The sequence below is a fragment of the Triticum aestivum genome, chromosome 4A (genome assembly GCF_018294505.1).
Source record: "Triticum aestivum cultivar Chinese Spring chromosome 4A, IWGSC CS RefSeq v2.1, whole genome shotgun sequence".
NCBI lineage: Eukaryota > Viridiplantae > Streptophyta > Magnoliopsida > Poales > Poaceae > Triticum > Triticum aestivum.
Genome location: NC_057803.1, coordinates 306,414,735 through 306,439,617, shown reverse-complemented (window position 1 = coordinate 306,439,617; position 24,883 = coordinate 306,414,735).

The following is a 24,883-nucleotide window of genomic DNA, read 5'->3' as shown; positions in this document are numbered from 1 at the left end:
TAGGAATGATAGACTACTCATATCAATAAGGAATTCCTTCTTTTCCGGGAGCCCATTCGGACAGAACTCCAAAGTTAAGCGTGCTCAACTTGGAGTAGTGTTAGGATGGGTGACCAACTGGGAAGTTGCTCCCGGATGCGCACGAGTGAGGACAAAGTGCGTAGAAAAGACTAGTATTGATCTGTGGCGCCAGTCTAGACCCCGCCAGGAGTAACGACCACCGGTGGGTGTGTCCAGGGTGTTACAGAGACCGTCCAAAATCTGAATCAAGAAGTTTGTCTAGCACCTCTTGTTTGCACCTGATCGGCGTGAATAACTAGACATCATATTGAATGAGTAAGAAAGACAAGTAAAATTGTCAACAAACCTGGCCTGCAGTAGTAATCTGGGTCAATGCCGCTACGACCAACAATCCAAAATGACTAGTGTCTGTTCCTAGGGCCGGAATTTTGAAACCCTAAGGAGTAATCTTCACACAATCCCATGTATTGAATAAGAAAGAGATAAAGAGTTGGCTTACAATCGCCACTTCACACAAGCAACAAGTTAAACATACATCATCCAGAGTACAATCAAGGTCCGACTACAGAACCAAAATAAAAGAAGACAACCCCAAATGCTAGATCCCCGATCGTCCCAACTGGGCACCTCTACTGATCAACCGGAAAAGACACATAACAACGACCAAGATCTTCATCAATCTCCCACTTGAGCTTAGTTCTGTCACCTGCACTGGTATCATCGGCACCTGCAACTGTTTGGAAGTATCCGTGAGTCACGAGGACTTAGCAATCTCACACCCGCGAGATCAAAACTATTTAAGCTTATGGGTAGGATGAGGTAGTGAGGTGGAGTTGCAGCAAGCGCTAAGCAAATATGGTGGCTAACATACGCAAATAAGAGTAAGATGACAAGCTACGCAACGGTCGGGAAGCTAGAAGTGATCAATAAGTGATCCTGAAACTACTTTCGTTCAAGCATAACACAAGACCGTGTTCACTTCCTGGACTCCGCCGAAAAGAGACCATCACGGCTACACACGCAGTTGATTCATTTTAATTAAGTCAAGTGTCAAGTTCTCTACAACCGGATATTAACAAATTCCCATTTGTCACATAACCGCGGGCACGACTCTCGAAAGTTTATACCCTGCAGGGGTGTCCCAACTTAGCCCATCATGAGGTCTCATGATCAATGAAGGACATTCCTTCTCCCAGAAAGACCCAATCAGTCTCAGAATCCCAGTTACAAGACATTTTGACAATGGTAAAACAAGACCAACAAGACCACCCAACTATGCCGACAAATCCCGATAGGAGCTGCACATATCTCGTTCTCAGGGCACACCGGATGAGCACTCCGTATAACTAAAACCAGCCCTCAAGTTTCCCAGAGGTGGCGCTGCAAAGGACTCTAGTTCGGACCAATGCTTAGAGGAGCACTGGCCCGGGGGGGGGGGGGGGGGGGGTTAAATAAAGATGACCCTCGGGCTCGTGAAAACCCAAGGGAAAGTTATAGGTTGTTAGGAAAATGTAAAACCAAGGTTGGGCCTTACTGGAGGAGTTTTATTCAAAGCGAAATGTCAAGGGGGCCCCATAACCCCAACTGCGTTAGGGACACAAAATCAATGAACATAACACCGGTATGACGGAAACTAGGGCGGCAAGAGTGGAACAAAACACGAGGCAAAAGACCGAGCCTTCCACCCTTTACCAAGTATATAGATGCATTAAAATTAAATAAGAGATAATGTGATATCCCAACATATCCATGTTCCAACATGGAACAAACTTCAACTGCACCTGCAACTAGCAACGCTATAAGAGGGGCTGAGAAAAAGCGGTAACATAGCCAAACAACAGTTTGCTCGGAAGGTGGGTATAGAGGCTTGATATGGCAATATGGGAGGCATGATATAACAAGTGGTAGGTAGCGCGACATAGTGATAGAGCAAACAACTAGCAAAGCAAAGATAGAAGTGATATCGAGGGTATGGTCATCTTGCCTGAGATCCCGCAAGGAAGAAGAACGAGTCCATGAAGAAGACTAACGGATGTAGTCGAGTGGATCCTCACAAACACGACGTTACCGGAACGAACAAGAAGAAGAAAGACCGGAAAGGAGAAAACAACATGGTAACCAACAAGCATATTCATGGCAAGATGCACAATCAAGTATGATGCATGTTCGGTTAAAGAGTCATGGCATGGCAAAGTGCGACAAACAATACTACAAATTAAGTGGAGCTCAATATGCAACGAGTTGCATATTGATGAAACACCACATTCGATTATTTAGTTCACTCCCGATTATGTACCCAACATTATTAAATGTTATTAAACATGGCAAGAGGTGAGGCAAAAGTAAACTACACATTTTAGGCAAGTTTAAATGAGGCCAGAAACAACAACAATAATTCCGGTAAATCCCCACATGCATATTTAGTAATTTAAAGGAAACAACAATTTTAAACAATTTAAATGTTTTTATCATGATGAAGATGCCACATGCAAGTTTTATGCAATTTTTGTTAAAAGTTGACATGAGCATATTATGAAGCATTTGTCACCTGGTGGAAAGAAAGCATGCCACGACGACGATAACGAAAACGGTGCCATGTCAACATTCCAGTTCCGGTAACTCGATTGAGATGCCGGTGAAAAAGATAGGGCGTGAGCGAGTCACGAAAGAATGGTGGGGTGCTCCCGGATAGCGGGTGCCCACATGTTGGTGACATGGAAAACGAGGAACATGCACGAAACAAGTCAGGCACGTGCAACATGAGCATCTCATACATCACACATGCATTCGTGCATGGGTCGACTTGGCAGTTATACCTTCGAAGCGTGCGTTCGGGACGGTTCGGGTTCGATGGGATGTAGAAGGAAGTAGTTGTACAATCGGTCCACGATGATGTTAGTGGAAGTATTGGTGCACATTTCAAAGAGGAAGTAGTCTCTCATGTTTCGTAGATGTTCGGGGTCACGACAAGGAACTTGATGTCCACGGAGTCTTCGAGGGTCGACGGTAGTGGTACAAATGTTTTTGTAGATGTTCGGGGTCGTTGGTAGTAGTAGAAGGCAACCTGTAACGCCCTCGATGCGGCTATATCTCCTATGTGTTGAGGCACGACTTAGAGGCATAACCGCATTGAAAGCAATGTCGCAAGTAAGGTAATCTTCACAACAACCCATGTAAATAGATAAAAGGGGAAAAGGTACATATGTGATGGCCTGGCTTATTAGGGATGATAGACTACTCATATCAATAAGGAATTCCTTCTTTTCCGGGAGCCCATTCAGACAAAACTCCAAAGTTAAGTGTGCTCAGCTTGGAGTAGTGTCAGGATGGGTGACCGACCGTGAAGTTGCTCCCGGGTGCGCACGAGTGAGGACAAAGTGCGCAGAAAAGACTAGTATTGATCTGTGGGGCCAGTCTAGATCCCGCCAAGAGAAACAACCACCGACGGGTGTGTCCGGGGCATTACAAGTTGGTATCAGAGCCGACCCTCGCGGTTACATGGATGGTTGCGGACAGGTGCGTGGTCATGTTGTTCATGACGTTTGTGACCCGTCGTGGCACCCGACATGGCACATGTACCGGACTGGAAGCACAGACGTTTGTGCCAAGAGGGAACATTCCTGTGGCCCGATGAGGACATCGGTTCCTCTGAGTGGGGGTGTATGTGATGGCCTGGCTTATTAGGGATGATAGACTACTCATATCAATAAGGAATTCCTTCTTTTTCGGGAGCCCATTCGGACAGAACTCCAAAGTTCAGCGTGCTCAGCTTGGAGTAGTGTCAGGATGGGTGATCGACCGGGAAGTTGCTCCCGGGTGCGCACGAGTGAGGACAAAGTGCGCAGAAAAGACTAGTATTTATCTGTGGGGCCAGTCTAGATCCCGCCAGGAGTAACGACCACCGGCGGGTGTGTGCGGGGTGTTACACAACCCTAGTCGAACTTGAAGGGTCATTGATGTCGTGGTACTTGGTGACAGTAGTGGTACATTGGTTGTAGCCGGCCTTGGCGGGTCATCGTGTAGTCATACACGTTCCGTAGATGTAGATGTTCATGTCATCATAGCCGTTCGGGTCTTGGAGTGACGGTAGTCATTCACTTGACGGCGGTAGACGAATTTGGTGGTCCAGGGTACTTGGCGTCCATGTAGTCGATCTTGCCTGATGGTCCGAAACTAAGAAACACAAGGGCCTCGGGTGGCAGCAGCAAGGAGGCGGTGGTGGTGGTTAGCGGCAAGAAGCAGACACGGGGCTTGTCTGGTTCTCGACAGGATCGGGGCTGGTGGGACTCCATGGGGCGGCGGCCATGGCGTTCCTGATAGGCGGTCGAGGCAGCGCAGACTTCTGGAGGACCACGGACGCGCGAGAAGGAAAGATGGTGCAGCAGCAGTGCAGGAATGATGGCTCCGGCGCGGGGCTGCATGGATCTCGCTGGAGTCATGTCCAGAGGCGGGCGGCGCAGCTTCCTGAGGAGCCTAGGGCGGCCATGTGGAATAGGGAGACACGCAGGAGGAAGGAGGCGCAGGCATGGTCGTGCACGCAAGGCGGCGATACTGATGGTCTCGCGGGCCTTGGCGGGCGACGGGCACGGTCCAGAAGGAGCATGCCCGATCGAAGCACGGAGCTACAGCGGCGAACATGCGGCCGGGTGCGACCGAGAGAAGCGAGGGCTTCGCGCGCAAGGAGGACGTGACAGATGGCAGCGCGGCAACCGGATGGGTCGCAGGCGAGGAGATCCTCTCCTGCGTGCGTGCGTTGTGCGACGGGTAGCATCGGAGGTCGGCGGCGGCAACGGGTGCAACCATGGAGACCAGGCACTGGGCGCTGCCCTCTCTGTGTTGTGTGTGTGGTGGGGCTAGAGGGAGACAAGGGAGAGGCCAGTGGATCGACAGGAAGGGAATCAAGGGGGGAGGCGGCGCCGTGGGAGAAAGCGAAGGGGGGTTCAATCAGGAGATGAGGGTTAGGGTTAGGAACTTGGTGGGCTTGGCTGGTTGCGGGAACGGTTGGTCCGGCCTGGTGGGGGGCCCAAGTGGGCCGGAGTCTTCATGGCAGGGACGCAGCTCGGGCAGAATTCTACAGCAGCAGCGACGACAGCTACCAGGTCGGCTACAACTGGGTCAGGAGACCCCGCGCGCCCCCCGTCTCAGATCTTGATGGACCTCATAGATAAACTGATGACTCTATTGACTGCCGTGGTAGAGCTGGCGGATAAAGCCCAGCATGATGTAGAGGTGGTATGCATACGTGAAGAGATGGTGCAAGATAAGGAAAATCTAGCCGCAGAGGAAGTCAGGATGGCAGCAGAGCGGGTGGCTTTGGACGCTCGTGCTCAACAGCTTCAAGCGGAGACCTTCTAGCTCTCGGTGGATCTGAACGCGTCAAATGAGGTCATGAGGAGGAGGCATCAGAAAACCCAATCACGTCTGCCTCTGACGCTTGATCCTAGGAATCTTTTTCACACACCCAGGGCCGGGGGAAGTGACCCGCCGGAGGCACCCCGGATTACAACACCCGGCGCACCGTTCCAGCCGCACGCCATGAATCCACCTCGTATAAATATCGCTCCGCCTCATTACGTCCCTACATCACCGGGTCACTTCTCCAACCCTTTGGAAAACCTCATCGCAACATCGTCTCATTTGGCGGCTCTTCCGATGGAAGGTGACTCGCCGGCGGCAATTAAAACACGGAGGGTAAGAGAACTTCTTCAAACAGCTCTGGCGCAGCAGGATGCATACTCCTACAGTCGAGACAGGATCCATTCATCTCCTCGCCCAAGCTAGAGCCTGAGTTACAGTAGGCATATGGAATTAGCAGATATGTCAAGCAATGCTCAACGCCACAACCGGCCATACAGGCATGAGCCGGTGCGGGCTGGAGCCCTTAACTTGGCGGATCACGAGAGGATTCGTCAAGAGGCGGAACGAGCATCTCAAATGGCAGCAGATCAGGCGGCTCATCAAACTTTTCTAGCTTATCCAGCAACCTCGGTTGAGGCAGGAGTGGCCACAAGAACCGGAGGCGTTCCTTGCTTGGTGCCGACCATACGTAATGAGCGTTTGCCGAAGGATTTTAAGGGGCCACGTAAGGTGCCTAATTACACAGCTGACTTACAGCCTGGGGCTTGGATTGAGAGTTACGAGATGGCTATGGAGTTATTGGAGGTCAGTGATGCTGCAATGGCCAAGTATTTCACTATGATGTTAGATGGAACAACTCGTACTTGGTTGAAGGGATTGCCACCCAATTCTATTGGCTCATGGGCAGATTTGAAGGCCCGGTTCATCCAGAACTTTAAGGACATGTGTAAGCAGCCTATGTCGATTGTGGACCTGACCAATTGCAAGCAAGTGGATGGTGAATCCACAATCCATTGGGTGCGCTGGGTCAAGGAGACAATACATTCATCTGATAAGATGGATGCCGGCTCAGCAGTCTTGATGTTGGAGAAAAATTGCCGTTTTGAACCTCTAAAGTAGAAGCTGGGGCGACTCAAGCATGACTGTAATGACATGGGAACGTTGATGGCGGCTCTCGTCAACTATGCTAATTCTGATACTACCAAGGACCCAGTGTCTGACGAAGAAAAGGCAACGAAGGGAAAGAAGAACAACAACGGCAAGGGTCACCAGCATAACCCGGCAAATCAAGGAGGTAGTAAACGTAAGGCTGATGAGTTTGTTGCTAACACCAATGCACAGGGTGGTAATTAACGGCTCAAGGGCAAGCAGCCCCCTCGGTCGGGCGGGTCAGGTCCCACCCTTGAGCAGTTATTGAATGAACCCTGTCCAAAGCACGGCACCCAGGAGAAGCCAGCCACCCATCTGTGGAAAGATTGTACGATCATGAAGGCATTTAAAAATTCAAACGCATTTGATGGAGGTCATGGCCCAAGTGGAAGTTCAGGAGGAGGCGGTTTTCACGGCCCAGGCGCCGGTTCAGGTGGAGGAGGATTTCACGGTCAGGGCCATCCTGGTAACCAAGGAGGATATAATCAACAACCCAGCCAAGGTAATCAGCAGCAACAATCCAATTATCAGAGCAACCCAAAACAGCTGAGTAGTGGGCAATACCATGTATTTACCACTAGTTTATGTAAGAGGGACCAGAAGCTTCACAAGAGGGCCGTCAATGCAGTTGAGCCGGCGATTCCACGTTATCTATGTTGGTCAGAGCAGCCTATTGTGTGGAGCAGAGAGGATCACCCACCCCGGGTTGATAATCTGGGTCACTTGGCCTTGGTAGTGGCACCTCAGGTTGGTGGATACAAATTCACTAAGGTACTCATGGATGGAGGCAGCAGCATCAACATCCTCTACTATGAGACGTTCCGCCGAATGGGGTTGACTGATAAAAATCTTAAACAATCCAACACTATTTTTCACGGTGTGGTACCTGGTAAATCGGCATACCCAGCTAGTAAGATTGAGCTGGAAGTAGCCTTTGGGGATGAGTATGACTCCAGAGCAGAAAAATTAACCTTTGAGGTGGTTAAAATCATAAGCCCATATCATGCTCTGTTTGGGCGGCCGGCTTATGCCAAGTTCATGGCTCGGTCGTGTTATGTGTATTTACAGCTCAAGATGCCGGGTCATAAGGGCACCATTACAGTACATGGGAGCCGGAAGATAGCCTTGGAGTGTGAAGAAGGTGATGCCGCCTATGCTGAATCTGTTTGTGCAACAGAGGAGTTAAAGTTTTATAAGGATCATGTTGACCTGGCAGACATGACATCATTAAAGAAACCAACAACAGAGCATGAGCCGGTGTTGAAATTCAAATCAGCTGATGACACCAAGATGGTTGACTTTGTGCCTGGCGACTCATCCAAGCAGTTCATCATCAGTGCAAACTTGGATCCGAAATAGGAAAGCGCGCTCATCGAGTTCATCCGTGAGAACCAGGACATCTTTGCATGGAAACCTTCAGACATGCCGGGTGTCCCGAGGGAACTCACTGAGCACACCCTTAATATTGATCCAAAATTCAAACCTGTCAGACAATTTCTTCGACGGTTCAATGAAGAGAGGCGCAAGGCCATTGGAGAAGAGGTGGCCCGGCTCTTGGAGGCCGGGTTCATTGTAGAGGTCTTTCACCCAGAGTGGTTAGCTAACCCGGTGCTTGTACTAAAAAAGAATGGCACCTGGCGTATGTGTGTAGATTACACCGATTTGAACAAGGCTTGTCCGGCTGATCCTTTTGCTCTCCCCCGTATTGATCAGATCATTGATGCTACGACGGGTTGCACACGTTTGAGTTTCTTGGATGCTTATTCCGGTTATCATCAGATCAAGATGGCGGTCAAGGATCAGGAGAAGACAACTTTTATTACTCCTTTTGGAGCTTTCTGCTATGTGTCTATGCCTTTTGGGCTTAAGAGTGCCTAGGCGACTTACCAACGGTGTGTGTAGAATTATCTTCACAATCAAATTGGGCGTAATGTTCATGCTTATGTGGATGATATAGTGGTAAAATCCAGGAAAGAGGAAACCTTGGTCACATATCTAAAAGAGACTTTCGGTAAGCTCCGGATCTACAAAATGATGCTTAACCCGGCCAAGTGTGTTTTTGGAGTCCCGACCGGCAAGCTCTTGGGTTTTTTGATGTATAACCGAGGTATTGAGGCTAACCCGGAGAAAATCAAGGCAATTACATCCCTGTCTAGACCAACATGCATCAATGACGTTCAACGACTTGCGGGCCGTGTTGCTGCTTTGAGCCGGTTCATAAGCCGGTTAGGGGAGAAGGCAATGCCTCTGTATCAGATGATGAAGAAAATAGATGATTTTGTTTGGAGCGATGCTGCGAACTCTGCTTTTGAAGATCTAAAGACACAGCTTGCTGAGCCGCCGGTCCTGGCTGCTCCAATTGAGAAAGAGCCGCTGCTGTTATACGTGGCTGCCAACTCATGAGATGTTAGTGTGGCTATTGTGGTGGAGCGCAAGGAGGCTCACAAGGAGCATCCGGTTCAACGGCCGGTTTATTACGTCAGCGAGGTGTTAATTGAATCCAAGCAACGATATCCACATTGGCAGAAGCTTGTATATGGGGTGTTCATGGCAAGCCGGAAGCTTAAGCATTATTTTTAGGGACATCCAATCACCGTGGTTAGCTCTGCTCCTTTGGGAGACATCATTTAAAACAGAGAAGCCACTGGGCGAGTCTCCAAGTGGGCAATTGAGCTTGGGTCTCATGGGTTGAAGTATGTGCCACGTAGTGCGATCAAATCTCAAGCATTGGTTGACTTCATTAATGACTGGACAGAGATGTAAATGCCAGAAGAGAAACCAGACAACACATATTGGACTATTCATTTTGATGGGTACAGACAGTTGGAAGGCTCGGGGGCTGGAGTTGTGTTAACCTCTCCGCGAGGTGACAAATTTTGTTATGTGTTACGGTTGATGTTTCCTTGCACTAACAATGCAGCAGAGTATGAAGCCTTGCTCCATGGTCTTCGAGTGGCAAAAGAGATGAGTTTGAGCCGGGTCAGATGTCTTGGCGACTCAGATCTAGTGGCTCAACAGGTATCAGGCAAGTGGGATTCCAAGGACCCTCTCATGGAAGCTTATCACCGGGAGGTTGATGCTGTTGCAGGGCACTTTAAAGGTTATCAGGTGGAGCACATTGACCGTCGAAAGAACGAAGCGGCTGATGCCTTATGCCGGTTGGGGTCTCAGCGAAAGCCCGTACCACCTAACACCTTTTTGGATGTTTTGCATAACCCCTCTGTCAAGTTGCCCACAGAAGAAGATTTAGCTGTTCCTGACCCGGAGGCGCAGTTGGTGGCGGCTCTTCATCTCATACCAGATTGGACAGTACCGTTCTTGGCTTACATGACCCGGGGAGAGTTTCCAGCAGATGAGACCCTGGCTGACAGATAACCCGACGGTCTAAGTCAATGACAATTTCGGATGGAGAATTATACCATCGCAGTGTCTCCGGAGTGTTTCAGCGGTGCGTTTCCCCCGAAGAAGGACAAGAAATACTTCGTGAGATCCATGAAGGCGATTGTGGTCATCACGCCGGGTCAAAATCTTTGGTGGCCAAGGCTTTTCGTCACGGTTTTTACTGGTTGACGGCTCACGCTGATGTAGAGGATCTGGTCAGCAGATGTGATGGATGTCAAAAGTTTGCACGATGAGCGCATGTGCCAGCTCAAGAGCTCCGGATGATTCCAATCACTTGGCCGTTTGCGGTCTGGGGGCTTGAGTTGGTGGGACCTTTCAAAAGGTTTAAGGATAAAAAGACACATCTCTTGGTGGCAGTTGATAAATTCACTAAGTGGGTTGAGGCGGAGCTTGTGAGTAAGTGTGACACAACCACGGCGGTTCAGTTCATGAAAAAGGTGATCTTCCGTTTTGGTTTTCCACACAGCATTATCACTGACAATGGCACTAATCTGTCCCAAGGGGCTATGGAGGAGTTTTGTCAACGTGAGCACATCCAGCCTGATGTTTCTTCTGTAGCTCATCCTCAATCCAATGGTCAAGCTGAGAGAGCCAATCAGGAAATTTTGAAAGGGCCCAAACCCCGGCTTATGGTTCCTTTACAGCGAACGCCGGGTTGTTGGGTAGAGGAATTACCGTCGGTGTTGTGGACTATCAACACCACACCCAACAGGTCTACAGGTTACACACCTTTCTTCATGGTGTATGGAGCAGAAACAGTGTTGCCTAGTGACATCCGTCATGACTCACCCCGTGTGGCGGCTTATGTTGAAGCTAATAATGAACAAGCCAGACAGGATGCACTTGACTTGTTGGATGAAGAAAGAGACTTAGCAGTGGCCCGGTCAGCAATTTATCAATAGAACCTGTGTCGTTATCATAGCCGCCGGGTTAAGTCCAGGACTTTTCAGGAAGGCGACCTGGTGCTCCGGCTCATCCAGGATCTGTCAGATGCACACAAGTTATCCCCACCTTGGGAAGGACCTTTTGTGGTCAGTAAGAACTTAAACAATGGGTCATATTACCTCATTGACGTTCGAGAGCACAAAGACTCACATAAGTCGGAGGAGGAGACCCGCCGACCGTGGAACATTGCTCAACTTCGGCCATACTACACCTGAGCCACCGGCTCTCATCATGTACATACTTTGACATTGTATATACCATGATAAGTAATAAAGTAAGACCATCGGTCTCTTTTCTTTTCAAAGATTATGCATCTTTGTTATTTCTTATTTTCAAATAATTATTAAGGAGCTGATCATATTTGAATCAAGTTTAACCTTTTTTGGTCCGGCTTATGATCGTATCCGAATCTAGCTGCAGATCTGATGGTCACTTGGGGGCTTCTTGTTCAAACATAGGTCGTATTCGAACCAAAGAGAACATAGCTGTCGTAACCCTCTTGATCGGCTCAAGGACAAACTCACTTGGGGGCTTCTTGATCGTATCCGAATCATAGCTTAACCCCTTTTGGGTCCGACTTGGACCGTATTCGGATCAGGGTCGTTAAAAACCTCTCAAGGTCATTTGGGGGCTTCCTGTTCAAACATAGGTCGTATTCGAACCAAAGAGAACATAGCTGTCAGTACCCTGTTGATTGGCGCAACGCCAAAACCACTGGGGGGCTATATGGTCGTATTCGAACCTTAGCTTAACCCCTTTGGTTCGGTTTACTGATCGTATTCGAATCAGAAGCCCCCAACATTTTGAATACAAGGCTGAATTATGCTTATTATCTGTTGTTTGCCTTTTAGTTTTTTGTTATCTCAATATTACAAATTAGTAGCCTGGTCTTCTTCACCAGCTCGACTATTTGACAACACAGCTACCAATGTATAATGATCATTGAGTATTCAAAAGCATTGACTTCTCATAAAGTTTGAATTAACAATTTCATCACTCGGGTTATTCAAGCCGGCGGTCTAAGGATCAAAAGGTACAAAGTATGGTTATTACTTATACGCAATTGCCTGCTGTATTAACTAAAAGAGTTAGTCTCAGCCCTTGTCCTTTGTTTATATCTATTTCTGGTTCCTACTGTGGTAAACATATTGGCTATAAACCCAGTGTTTTAACCTGTTTGGTTCTAAGCTGCCAAGCCAGTCTTTTCTTTGTATCTACAGGAATAGAGTTCAAATATTGCAGAAACAAACATTAAATACGATGCATACAATGGCATCAGGAAACACAGAATCACATAGAAGTGTTTTATGCGTGATGGCATAAGCAAAGCATACAATGTTTTCACAACTAAGCTATTACAAGGCTTTATAAGCCCATGAAGATGATCATTGTTCCTCACTCGCCGGTTCACCACCTTCTGTTGGCTGGAAGTTGGGTTTTGACCAATCAAAACCATTGACGGCGACAAATTCGGCTTCGTCGTCGATCAGGACGACCGGGTCAACTTCCCGGGCAAATGTGTCTTCTCTTACCGGTGGAATCAAATCTTTTACCTTGTATGAGGAAGTGGCCATCTTCTTATTTTCAGCATCAAAACCCGGCTGGTATTTGTCAATATTGGTGTCATCTCCCAGGGTAGTGGCCTGAGGTCGGACTCCGCGCACGCAGGTCATGAAGTCATCCTGCCCAAAAGGAGAACCATCTTCCTTCACGGTGGGATAGCCTCTGGCCACGTCCGCCGGGTCTAGGTCTGGCACCCAAGCCTTGGAGCGGCTTAGGGCAGTCAAAGCTCCGGCTCGCGCGTAGGAGCGTTTCATTTCTTGAAACCTGGTAGGCAGGATTGACAGTTTCTTCAGAACACCGCTAAGCCGGTTGGGTCCTTGATTGACAGGAGAGATGGCGGCAAGAGCTCGCTGTGCGCCAATATACAGTTGTTCTACCAAAGTATACACTGCCTTCAGTTTAATCAAAGGGTCTTGGCTCAGATTTTTGCTTCGAGGGCCTGCACATATTTTATACACAGTCAGCTGGCGGTTTATACTCCGGATCAGCAGAAAGCACAAAAAATTAAAGTTGGACGGCTTACCAAAGATGACAGCCACCATTTGAGACACCCGGCCCTTTAACCCGTTCAGCTCTATTGAAATCTCTTCAAGGGATGTTTCGGCCTTTTCAGCATTTTGGGTCAGAAGCATTTTTCCTCTTCCCAAGTTTTCTTCTTGGCAGTGAAGCTGGTCTTTAAATTTTCCGTCTTAGAGAGACTTATTTGTAGTTTGGAGTTAGCAGATTTGATTTCTGCTTCCTGACTCGCTAGCCGAGTCTTCGCATCAGTCAATTGCGAGTTCAGTTCAGATAAGGCATTATGCAAAACATTCAGGTGAGTCAAGATTTTGTTTCAAGTTCAAAGAGCAAGATTCAACTCTCAAGTACTTTACAAAAAACCACTTGACACTTGGGGGCTAATGTATGCCAAATAAAATTTTTATGACTCTAAAGACATACTTTAAGTCCCAAGTCCCTTACAAAGTAATAGCACTTGGGGGCTAATGTATGCAGTTCAGCAAGTTTCTCAAGGTTAAGCTGGAGTATTAAGTCTTTTGAATACGGTACCAAAAAATTTAAAGTACAGGTTCATTTATGATCAAAATGAACCGGCCCTTGGGGACTACAGGTGAAACTTTGTTCTATTGAATTCAAGACAAGTTTCAAAGGTAAAGGTCTCAGTCTATATTTTAAAGTCTAAGATCATTCCGGTTCTCTCATAAATCTGAAGACTTGGGGGCTGAAGGAATATAGATAAGCCGGATGAACGTACCTCGTATTTCAACTGCAGCTGTTTGACCATTTCAATCTCAGAATCGCGACTGGAGTGTACATGGCTAAGATAGCTGGATAAAATATCATTGGCATTTAGATGGTCATAGTTGGCAACATCAAAGCAAACTTTCTGCCTCTCCAATGCCTCTTGTTTTGCTGTACACTGAGCCAGCACGGTTGGGTTCCCCGGTTCAATAAAGCGGCTCCCGGTGATCTGAACATCTTGCGCAGACGGTGATGGTGGGTTGGCTGAGCTTGATGGTCCAGTAGCAGAAGGGTTCACAGTAGTCTCATCAAACGACGACTCAGGAGGATTTGCTTCTATATCAATAGGCGGATCTGCTAGAGCATCGTTTAATGGAGAAGAGGGCCTGGCCGGGTCAAATGAACGCACTAGCAGGTCTTCCGCCAGCTTAGCTGCCTTCGCTTTCCTGGATTTAGCTTGGCCACTAAGAAAAATGTTGCAGGATTGTCAGTATAAAGATACAATTTGAACAACCCAGGAAATATGAGGATTTTTCATTACCAAGGGGCAGTCTTGAAAGTCGGAAATTGCATCTGCATGAGTCGCCAGAAGAGCGAGACACCTCCTGAAAGGATAAAATAGAGTTAAAAGATATACAAAGGGAAGGATCCATTAAACAGAGTTAAAGACAAATAAGGTAAATAGTCAGGCAAGTATTAAAACAATATGGCTGAAAAAATACAAAAGAGAGAAATAATGACATCCTTACTTTTGGCACCGGGTTAAGCTGGCAGAAGGGGTTTAACCCAACGACACTGCAATCTTCATATTTCCCATTCACCAGAAGAGTTGACATTGAGACAATATCTTCTTCTGTCAATTGAACGGGGCTGTGACGAAGAGAGTCATCCGGGCCTCCACCATACTCATACATCAGTTTTGACCGGCTGCTCAAAGGGATGACCCGCCATGAGATCCAGCAGCGGGTCAGATCAACTCCAATTAACCTGTTCCCCAATAGAGCATTGATCCTTTTGATAGATGGTATCAGCCTCTTGCGTTTAGCGACGATACGTTTATCAGGAAGCGCGAACTTGGAGTCAAGACGATCGGGGCGATAACCCGGCAGTGGCTTCTCGTTTGCTGGTGAAATGTCCTGGCAGTAGAACCAAGTCTGGTTCCAGTCCTTTGGATGACTTGGTAAGACAATGAGGGGGAAGATAGCACCCTGCCGGCGCTGAATCGATATGCCTCCGAGCTCTAAGCTGAGGCCGTTAGTGCACTCGTTCTGCTGGTTTAGATAAAAGTATCTCTAAACAAATCTACGGTCGTCTCTTGTTGAAGATATACCTCACAGAGCACTTGGAAGTTACAGATGTTAGATATGGAGTTGGGCCCGATATCTTGAGGGTGGAGCTTGAAAAAATGGAGGACCTCTCTGAAGAACTTTGAGCCGGGCGGTGAGAAGCCACGGTTCATGTGGTCAGTAAAAACCATCACCTCACCATCTCTCGGATTGGGCCGTTCTTCTTCTGGGTTAGGGGCACGGTAAGACATGATGGTTTTTTCTAGCAGAAATCCTATGATAAAGAACTCTTTTAAACGTTCCCCAGTTATGGTTGAGGGAACCCAGTTACAGATGGTTGGTGTTTTGGACGACATGACGTGCAAGGAACTGAAAAGAAAAGTAATATGCCGGTTCAGTTTAATGGTGAGATTAACAGTTAAGGGATGAAGATGCAAAACAAGTAATGGCGGCTTAGTTAAGGGCTAATGACATATAAAGGAAAATTAAGCCGGCATGATAAGCCGCCATGACTACAGATATTTGAAGAAGGCAAATTCAGCTAAGTATTGAGACAAACAAGTTTCCTATGTTGCTTGGTATTATTCTAGATCAAAATAGTTGTTCAAAATGAAAACAATTCTATACCTAAAAAGTTCAGTACAGAGGAGTCGTTAAGTTCTGAAGCATCCTTTTTAATCAGAGAAAGAGATCTATGGGTCAAGAAGAGGTACAAAAACACTACCGCGCGAGCATATATATATATATATATATATATATATATATATATATATATATGACTTTTTGGATCAGAAAAAGCTGGCGGTGGAAGAACTATGAAGGACTATGATGAACTACGAAGAACACGCAGGAGCTTGGAAACCCTAATGCAGATCTGAGAAACAAAGGAAGAAAACTTATGGTTACAGGTCTACTTTGGAGGTCGCCGCGGTTTCTCTGATCGGTTTAGGTTGATGCAGCGGCCAAAGTCGATGGAGACGGATATGAGGCGCGGCAGCGGCAGAACTCGAGCAGCAGAGGGTTTGCGCAAGGAAGAAGACAGAGCGAGAGAGGAGAATGAGAAGGCCGAGGCATGCCTATTTATAAGGAAAATATGCGAACAGACGGGCGCAAAGGTCAAGGAAGAACCGGAGAAATGGTTATTCAGCTATGTAGGCGCCTCGATTCTTGGGAAACATTAAAGATAAAAGATCCGTTGGAAGTTGACGTCATGAATGTTTTTTTCATTTTCAAGAGGTGACATCACAGCAGGTTACTAGAAAATTTCAGCAAAGAAAATAAGATGGATTTTTGTCTAAGTATTTAAGATTGATAAAGAACAAAGTTGAAAGTCAACCTGGGGCCTAATGTTGGGGAGATTACTATCAGTTATGACCCGCCCAGGAGGGGCCGGGTCAGCCCCAATGGCGGGTTACACAAGAAGCCCAGTAAACATTCAAGATTATAGTTTATTATGTTTTATAGAAGGCCCAAAGGCCTGAAGGCGGTTTAGGGCCCGATATTGTGAACCGCCGTATGTAGGGAAAGACTTGTAAAGAAAGGCATGTAAAGGAAGTCACCGAGCCAGACACGATTATGAGCCGGCGGGGACTCTGTAAGCCACCAGGCGTCAACCAATGCATATAAGGGGACGACCCGGTGGCGGCTTAGGGCAAGAAACAACAAGTCGAGAACCAAGCTGGCGAGTTGAGCCTCTTGGTGATCGAAATCCCAACAATACCAATCCCAACTAGACGTAGGCTTTTACCTTCATCGTAAGGGGCCGAACTAGTATAAAACTCTCTCGTGTCCTTTGTCCCGATTAACCCCTTTAAGCTTCCTAGTGCGATGGCCCTATGACTAAGTCCTTGCTCTAGGATATTTGCCGTGACAATTCCATGACAGTTGGGCTGCTGGGCTCTCTGCTCCCTCTCTCTTATTTCTAATCTTAACAAAAAACTTGCAAAGAAAATTGAAGGGTAGAGTTGTAATTCCAACAAGTGACATATTTTCCTGGAGACAGAAAAATATAGAGGATTTAATGAAAAAGGTTGGAAAGAGTTTAGAAGATACAAATTCAAATAAGTTTGAATAAAACTCAATCTGTTTGAATGCGGAAGCTATTTAAAGAGACCAAATGCGATGAGACTTTAACTGGTAACTCTACATGAATATCATGATTTATGGGTAGAAGCTGGACCTTTATTGAGAAAGTAAAATTGCAACTCAATTTTACTAAAAGGCTCCAAAGGAAGAAAAGAAGTTGAGTTGGATAAAAAGGAAATTTGAAGAATGGTGCAAATGTGTTATGGGTGATTCCGAAAAATGGAATATTTGATAATAGCTCCCTAAATATCGGGAGGGTATGTTTTAAAGAGAAACCACCATGTGAGTTCCCCCAATTTAAATGGATCAGAAATCCATGCAATTTATTTAAGTGATTTTTAGTTAGCTTTAAGAAAATGATGGCATGATGACATGATGCAATGCAAAATATGCAAAGAGGAATGCAACAAGCAAAACAAATCACATGATGAATCTCAGAAACCACGGAAGGCATCTGGAGCACCGGTCTCGGGGCGTCACAACACTCTTCCACTTATAAGAGATCTCGACCCGAGATCTAAGGATGGCACCGGAGAGAAGCAGAAAAGGAAGAGGAGAGGTAAACTAAGTTGCTTCTTTGACAAATGAGTGAAACCAAAGAACCTTGAGAGGTTAAAACATTTTGAGAAAAGAATACAACAGAGATGATCGAAGTTGAAAACACTCCTGTTAAATGGATAAGCACGAAAGGAACACGATCCTCACACTTTGAGATGATGATTGAAGAGAGCAACATCACAATGCCTCCGGAAGAAATAACAGAAGATAGATCGTTGGAATAAAAGAATGGAGAAGAAAATGCCAGCTTCTACCCCCAATGAGCTTGGAAAGCACTCTCCCAAGAAGATTATAACGGAGTTGTTGGAAAACCAACAACAAAACAAATAAGCTTGTAGTGGGATTATGAAAGACATCTAAAAATTATGAGGTGAAATTCTGCCACTAATGGAAACAATAGATTGGATTGATATCAACAAGGAGATGAGAAACTTATTTCACCGGGAGGATAAATGAAGAACTTGGGTCATTTATAGGCACAATAAATAGCAACAATCCTTAGGGAAAGCTTTAGGTGAAATATAACCCAAGATAACTCCAACGAAGAGATTGATGGATTGAGAAGAGCTCATGCTTGAAGAAATTGATGGGTTTAACTATCTCATTCTTGACAACTGTTGACGGATATCTTGGCGGAGTATATCTTGGCGGATCTTAACTTCGAGAGAAATCTTGAAGAGCAATTGAAGAATGAAAAGAATCTTCGATGAACCACCATGAAGAAACTCTCGAAGAACACTGGATAGATAACAAGATTATCGCAACAAATGGAAAGTTGAAAGAACAAAATGAAGGCTTGCAATGATTTAGGTGGGGCTTTAGGACGATATAACCGAGAAAACTTGGAACTCCGGAAAGAAAGATGGACAACTTGGAACCGAGAATGTGACATGATGAACAACTCTAGAAAGAAGAAATTAGATCACTTGAATGAAACAATAATAAGAATTATGTTATGCGTATCCTTCATCAATTAAATTGATGACCCACAATGGATTTGGCATACTACTTATTGTCGTTGAAAGTGTCAATAAAGGTATAGAGCAAACTTGAAGAGGCATTCGACGATCACCGGTAGGATTTTGGAAAGAAGAAATGAATTTGTACAATAATAAAGGAATAGGAATGTTGATGAACCACCGTAAAAAATAATAGAACGATCGAAGAAAAATGAACGCATCGCCAGGAGGAATTGGAAAATGAACGAAGATACTTGAGAGAATTTATATACAAGTGAAACGAAGAGATCATGAGCTGACTAGAGAATACATGAGCGATGCACCGGTACGATTTGGAGAATGAGAGCTGAAAGCTGGAATGAATACTCCTGAGATGATGGGCTCCGGAGAATCAAACTGAAAAGACTCCTGAATTGTTCCGGATGGGTGAAAAGAATTCTCACAATCGAAAACAATTATGAGAGGATGGCATCAATCTTGAACTACACATCTTCAAGAGAACGGAGCAAGATTTAAGAGAAACTCTTCTTCGGTCTTCAAAGGCTGAGAATGACGACGAGAAACACCACCATGAATTGTTGAAATACTTCGGGAGAATGAAAAACAAAGTGGTTGAGCCAACAATGAAAAATAATTTGAAATCGATCTTGGAAAACATCTGACTGATGAAATTCATTCTTAGGTCAAACTTTGAAAAGAATTTGTGACTAGCTCCGGAAAAATTAGAAGAGTCAGGTAAGATCCTGGGAAAAGACCTATGGGTTAGGGCCCACTCAAAAAGGAAACAACGTTGAACTATTTAAAAGAGAGATTGCACCGGTTGAATTATATGGCTTGAATGAGATAACATCCTCGAAAGAGCTTGGACGAATCGAGAAAGGAAATGTGAATCGTCTTAGATATCTTGAGTATTCCAAAACAAATTAATGGCGAGAAGTGGATGGTTAAGAGGTGCACCGGCATGAGAAAACATTGTGAAATGAGGAAAAAGGGATGTGATCAACAAAGCTTGAATTGAATCCACCGGAGAAGAAAAGAATGAAGAATGATAAACTTGAAGAGCATCTTCATGAGAACCACCGGGTAAAAACCTTGAAGGAAAGAATGAAGAATCTTCACATACATAAAATGGATACTTGATTTAGAAATCTGAGTCCTTGAAGAAAAGGGTGGGAGGGTGGGAAAACAAAGGCAACTTGGGCAGATGGAATGGTTACTGTTGAGAAAACTTAGAATTGATCTTGCAGATGGGAAAAATGATGGATCATCTCGAAGAGAAACGCACTGGTTGGAAATAGAATTGAGATGACAATCTTGATAAATAAGAAGGGGTAGTATTCACATAGGAATATGAGAACACCGCTTAGGAAAGGTATGGAATCAACACTTGACATCGAAGAAACTCGAATACCACAACTCAAAACAAAACAAAGGATTGGCTTAGAAAATAAGCTGGAACAAACACATATGATAGAGATTTACCCAATCCCATATCATGCGTCTGTCGGAAAGATATTCTAGGAGCTACTTGAATTCCCACCTATAAACTCCCAAAACTTTCTGGTTATGCAATCTGGTGTTGGGGATACATGGGAAGCATAATATCTCACCCAAACTAACAATCCCTACATCCAGCTATATCCATCCGTCAACGCATAACCAAGAAACCTTCGGAAATCGTGTACCTCAACCTTCGAAAAGCATCCATTATACAAGCTATGGCAATACTCCCGAACTCCCGCCTCAGTACTGGGTGGCGTCGAGGTTATCTCAACAACAACTGCATAAAAGAGATTTTCGATGTCGGCGAACTCCGGTATTCCAGAACTGCAATGATGAAATTTTGACAACAACACCTTGGAGCTCAACTCCCCGGGACACTGCCACAACCCCTAAATGTCAGGAGGCACCAAGAACAATGTTCTCGTCACAAGAGTATCCGAACGATTGCAAGATACCCGCATGATCCTAATTTTTTCCGTGAAATTTGAGGAGAGGGAAGTCAAAACTTCTACGTCAGGAGACCTCACTAGAGCGACGAAGGGACTGAGGAGTAAAAAGAATCCTACTCACTATTATATATATATAATCCTAAGACTCAAAACTTTTTTTGTTCTAGACTCAACAACGTCAGCGATTCGATCAAGAAGGGGGCTCCTAAGTCCGGGATGGCTCTGATTATCAACTTGTAATGCCCACAATGCGGCTATATCTCTCACGAGTCGAGGCACGACTTAGAGGCATAACCGCATGGTGGTTTTGTCGCAAGAGGGGTAATCTTCACACAATCCCATGTATGGAATAAGAAAGGGATAAAGAGTTGGCTTACAATCGCCACTTCACACAAGTAACAAGTTAAACATACATCATCCAGAGTACAATCAAGGTCGACTACGAAACCAAAATAAAAGAAGACAACCCCAAATGCTAGATCCCCGATCGTCCCAACTGGGCACCTCTACTGATCCACCGGAAAAGACACATAACAACAACCAAGATCTTAATCGATCTCCCACTTGAGCTCGGTTGCGTCACCTGCACTGGTATCATCGGCACCTACAACTGTTTGGAAGTATCCGTGAGTCACGAGGACTCAGCAATCTCACACCCATGAGAAAAAGACTATTTAAGCTTATCGGTAGGATGAGGTAGGAGGTGGAGCAGTAGCAAGCGCTAAGCAAATATGGTGGCCAACATACGCAAATAAGAGTAAGATGAGAAGCTACTCAATGGTCGGGAAGCTAGAAGTGATCAAGAAGTGATCCTGAAACTACTTACGTTCAAGCATAACACAAGACCGTGTTCACTTCCCTGACTCCACCGAAGAGAGACCATCACGGCTACACACGCGGTTGATTCATTTTAATGAAGTCAAGTGTCAAGTTCTCTACAACCGAATATTAACAAATTCCCATCTGCCACATAACCGCGGTGAGCTGCAGGAAGTAGACACGGGGCTCATCTGGTTCCCGACAGGATTGGGGCCGGTGGGACTCCATGGGGCGGCGGCCATGGTGTTCCTGATAGGCGGGCGAGGCAGCACAGACTTCTGGAGGACCACGGGTGCGCGAGGAGGCAAGATGGTGCGGCGGCAACGCAGGAATGATGGCTCTGGCGCGGGGCTGCCCGGATCTCGCTGGAGTCATGGCTAGAGGCGGGCGGCCCGGCTTCCTGAGGAACATAGGGTGGCCATGTAGGAGAGGGAGGTGCGATAGGAAGGAGGCGCAGGCGCGATCGTATGCATAGGGCGGCGATGCTGATGGTCTCGCGGCCGGGCGGGCGATGGGCACGGTCCGGAAGGAGCATGCCCAACCGAAGCCGGGAGCTGCAGCGGCGAACATGCGGTCAGGCACGACAGAGAGAAGGGAGGGCTTCGCGTGCAAGGAGGACGCGGCAGATGGCAGCGCGGCAACTGGAGGGGTCGCAACCGAGGAGATCCTCTCCTGCGTGCGTGCGTTGTGCGACGGGTAGCATCGGAGGTCGTCGGCGGCAACGGGCCCAACCATGGAGATCGAGCACTAGGCGCTGCCCTCTCTGTGTTGTGTGTGTGGCGGCACTGGAGGGAGATAAGGGAGAGGCCAGTGGATCGAGAGGAAGGGAATCGAGGGGGGAGGCGGCGCTGTGGGAGAAAACGAAGGGGGTTCAATTAGGAGATGAGGGTTAAGGTTAGGAACTTGGTGGGCTTGGCTGGTTGCGGGAATGGCTGGTTTGGCCTGGTGGGAGGCCAAAGTGGCCAGTTGGGCTGCTGGGCTCTCTACTCCCTCTCTCTTATTTCTAATCTTAACAGAAAACTTGCAAAGAAAATTGAAGGGTAGAGTTGGAATTCCAACAAGTGACATATTTTCCTTGAGACAGAAAAATATAGATGATTTAATGAAATAGGTTGGAAAGAGTTTAGAAGATACAAATTCAAATAAGTTTGAATAAAACTCAAACTGTTTGAATTTGGAAGCTATTTAAATAGAGACCAAACACGATGAGATTTTAACTCTTAACCCTACATGAATATCATGATTTATGGGCAGAACCTGGACATTTATTGAGAAAGTAAAATTGCAAATCAATTTTACTTAAAGGCTCCAAAGGAAGAAAAGAAGTTGAGTTGGAGAAAAAGGAAATTTGAATAACGGTGCAAATGTATTATGGGTGATTCCGAAAAATGGAATATTTGATAATAGCTCCCTAAATATCGGGAGGGTATGTTTTAAAGAGAAACCACCATGTGAGTTCCCTCAATTTAAATGGATCAAAAATCCATGCAATTTATTTTAGGGAGTTCTAGTTAGCTTTAAGAAAATGATGGCATGATGACATGATGCAATGCAAAATATGCAAAGAGGAATGCAACAAGCAAAACAAATCACATGACAAGTCTCGGAAACCATGGAAGGCATCTGGAGCACTGGTCTCGGGGCATCACATAAGGTTAGGTAGCACTCAGCACACAACAAACCTTAATGACTGTCGTGCCTAATGAGTAATGAATCAATTAGAAAATGGGTGATGAGGAGTGGCTGCAGAGTGTTGAGGACGTATCTCAGGATAAATCGGGTTGGCTTAGTGGGTGCTTCACGCACGAGCCTTGAACGGACTGGGAAGGTAGGAACGGCGCCACGCCTGGGCAGCGGTGACGCTGTTGGGCGAGCGGCTCCGAACCTCCTGTTAGTCCGGCATCTCCTCCTATAGTCATGTCGTTCGGGGACGGCAAGTCACCGGCGAGGCAGGCGACTGGGGGCGAGCAGAGATCGAAAGCCCACAACAGAACTAAGGGGAATCGGGGCCTGGGCCGACCCAAAATCCCAGGGTGGGTCGCGGCCCATCATGGGCACCCTATAGAGATACATAACCGAGTGTTCTTCTGCTAGCATTTTTTTGAGCAAAAAAGGGTTTCCCCTCCGATTTCTTTTAAAGAAACTACCACGGAACCAACATGATTAATTAAACCCTAAGCATGATAAATTAAACCCTATTATGACCGTGCCATGGCAGATTTAAAGCTGCAAACCGAAGAAATGCTATTTAGTATCCATTGTTTGATTCGAACTAAGAACTAAATTCTAAGAGCTGAAAAGAAAGTACAGTAACCAAGTTACGATCTGTTTTCTGGTTGAGATCAAAAAGTTGAGGAGATATGAAGTACCACCTCCCTTGCGGCGCCGTGTAGGCATCGAGGGTGCGATGGCTGTCGGTGGCATTGAATTAGATCTGCGAGCGTAGATGGGTGCATCGGGGGATAAGTCCCGTTGCAGTGTAAGAGAAGGTCGTGTGAGCGGCCCCGACAAAGAGGACGACGACGCTGATGAAGCAAGAGGACGCGATGCAAGGTTCTTGGTCCGTCGTGGTGGATGAGAAACGTCCATCTCTAGTAATGGACGATGCGGTCTTGGTAGGCGCTCCGACATGGTGGAGGACGGCGGCGATGGATGGGGTGGCAGATGGAGGAGGCTGGTGTGGGGATGGTGTTCTAGCGCGGACGATTTATGAATGGGAAAATGGAGGGAGAGGTATGGGGAACCATGTTTTTGGGACGGGCCTGTCTGAAATATGGGAAAGTTACGAACTTAGCCCCTGTTTAAAATTTGGACGTCTTGTTGGTTGGGGATAGGACGGTAATCTCGCATCTCGCGAATATTTGCCCAGAGCGATTTCTGGCGAGGAGAGGGTGTTTTGGCGCCCATGGTTGGCACCCACGGTATATGAACGAGGCTGATAGGTAGGGCGGTTGTGTCACATCTGAGTGAAGTTACAAACCTTCCCCTATTGAAAATATTTGCCTACATCGATTTTGGCTGAGGCGAGTTTGTTTTGCCGCCCACCGTGTATCAATGGGGAAATGGAGGGAGAAACAGAGGTCTTTTGGACAGGCTTGAATCAAATGTGTTTTGCCGCCCATGTTTGGCACCCACCATGTCGGAATGGGCTTAGAGGCGGTCGTGTCACATCTAATTGAAGTTACTAACCTACCCCTATTGAGAGTAGTGTAAATCGGGCCGATGGATTGTTCGTGTAAGGGGTAGAAAGTAATTTCCATCTCCCAAACACCTGGCTTCGGGCAGCCGACGTGGGAGTGGACATTTTACCGCTTCTTTCAAATTTTGGGACAATAAGCATCCACGTTTACCCTGGCAACTAAATTCGAATCCATTTTGTATTCCTATACGAATCTTAATAAATCATTCTATGTGTTTTTATATATCTTCAAAAGCACGACAAAGATGTATTCCACTATCATATATGAATATGATTTACAAATGACCATACTCGAATTCAGAAGCTAGAATCTAGTTTAAGGTGAATTCGAATATTTGGAACACTTTA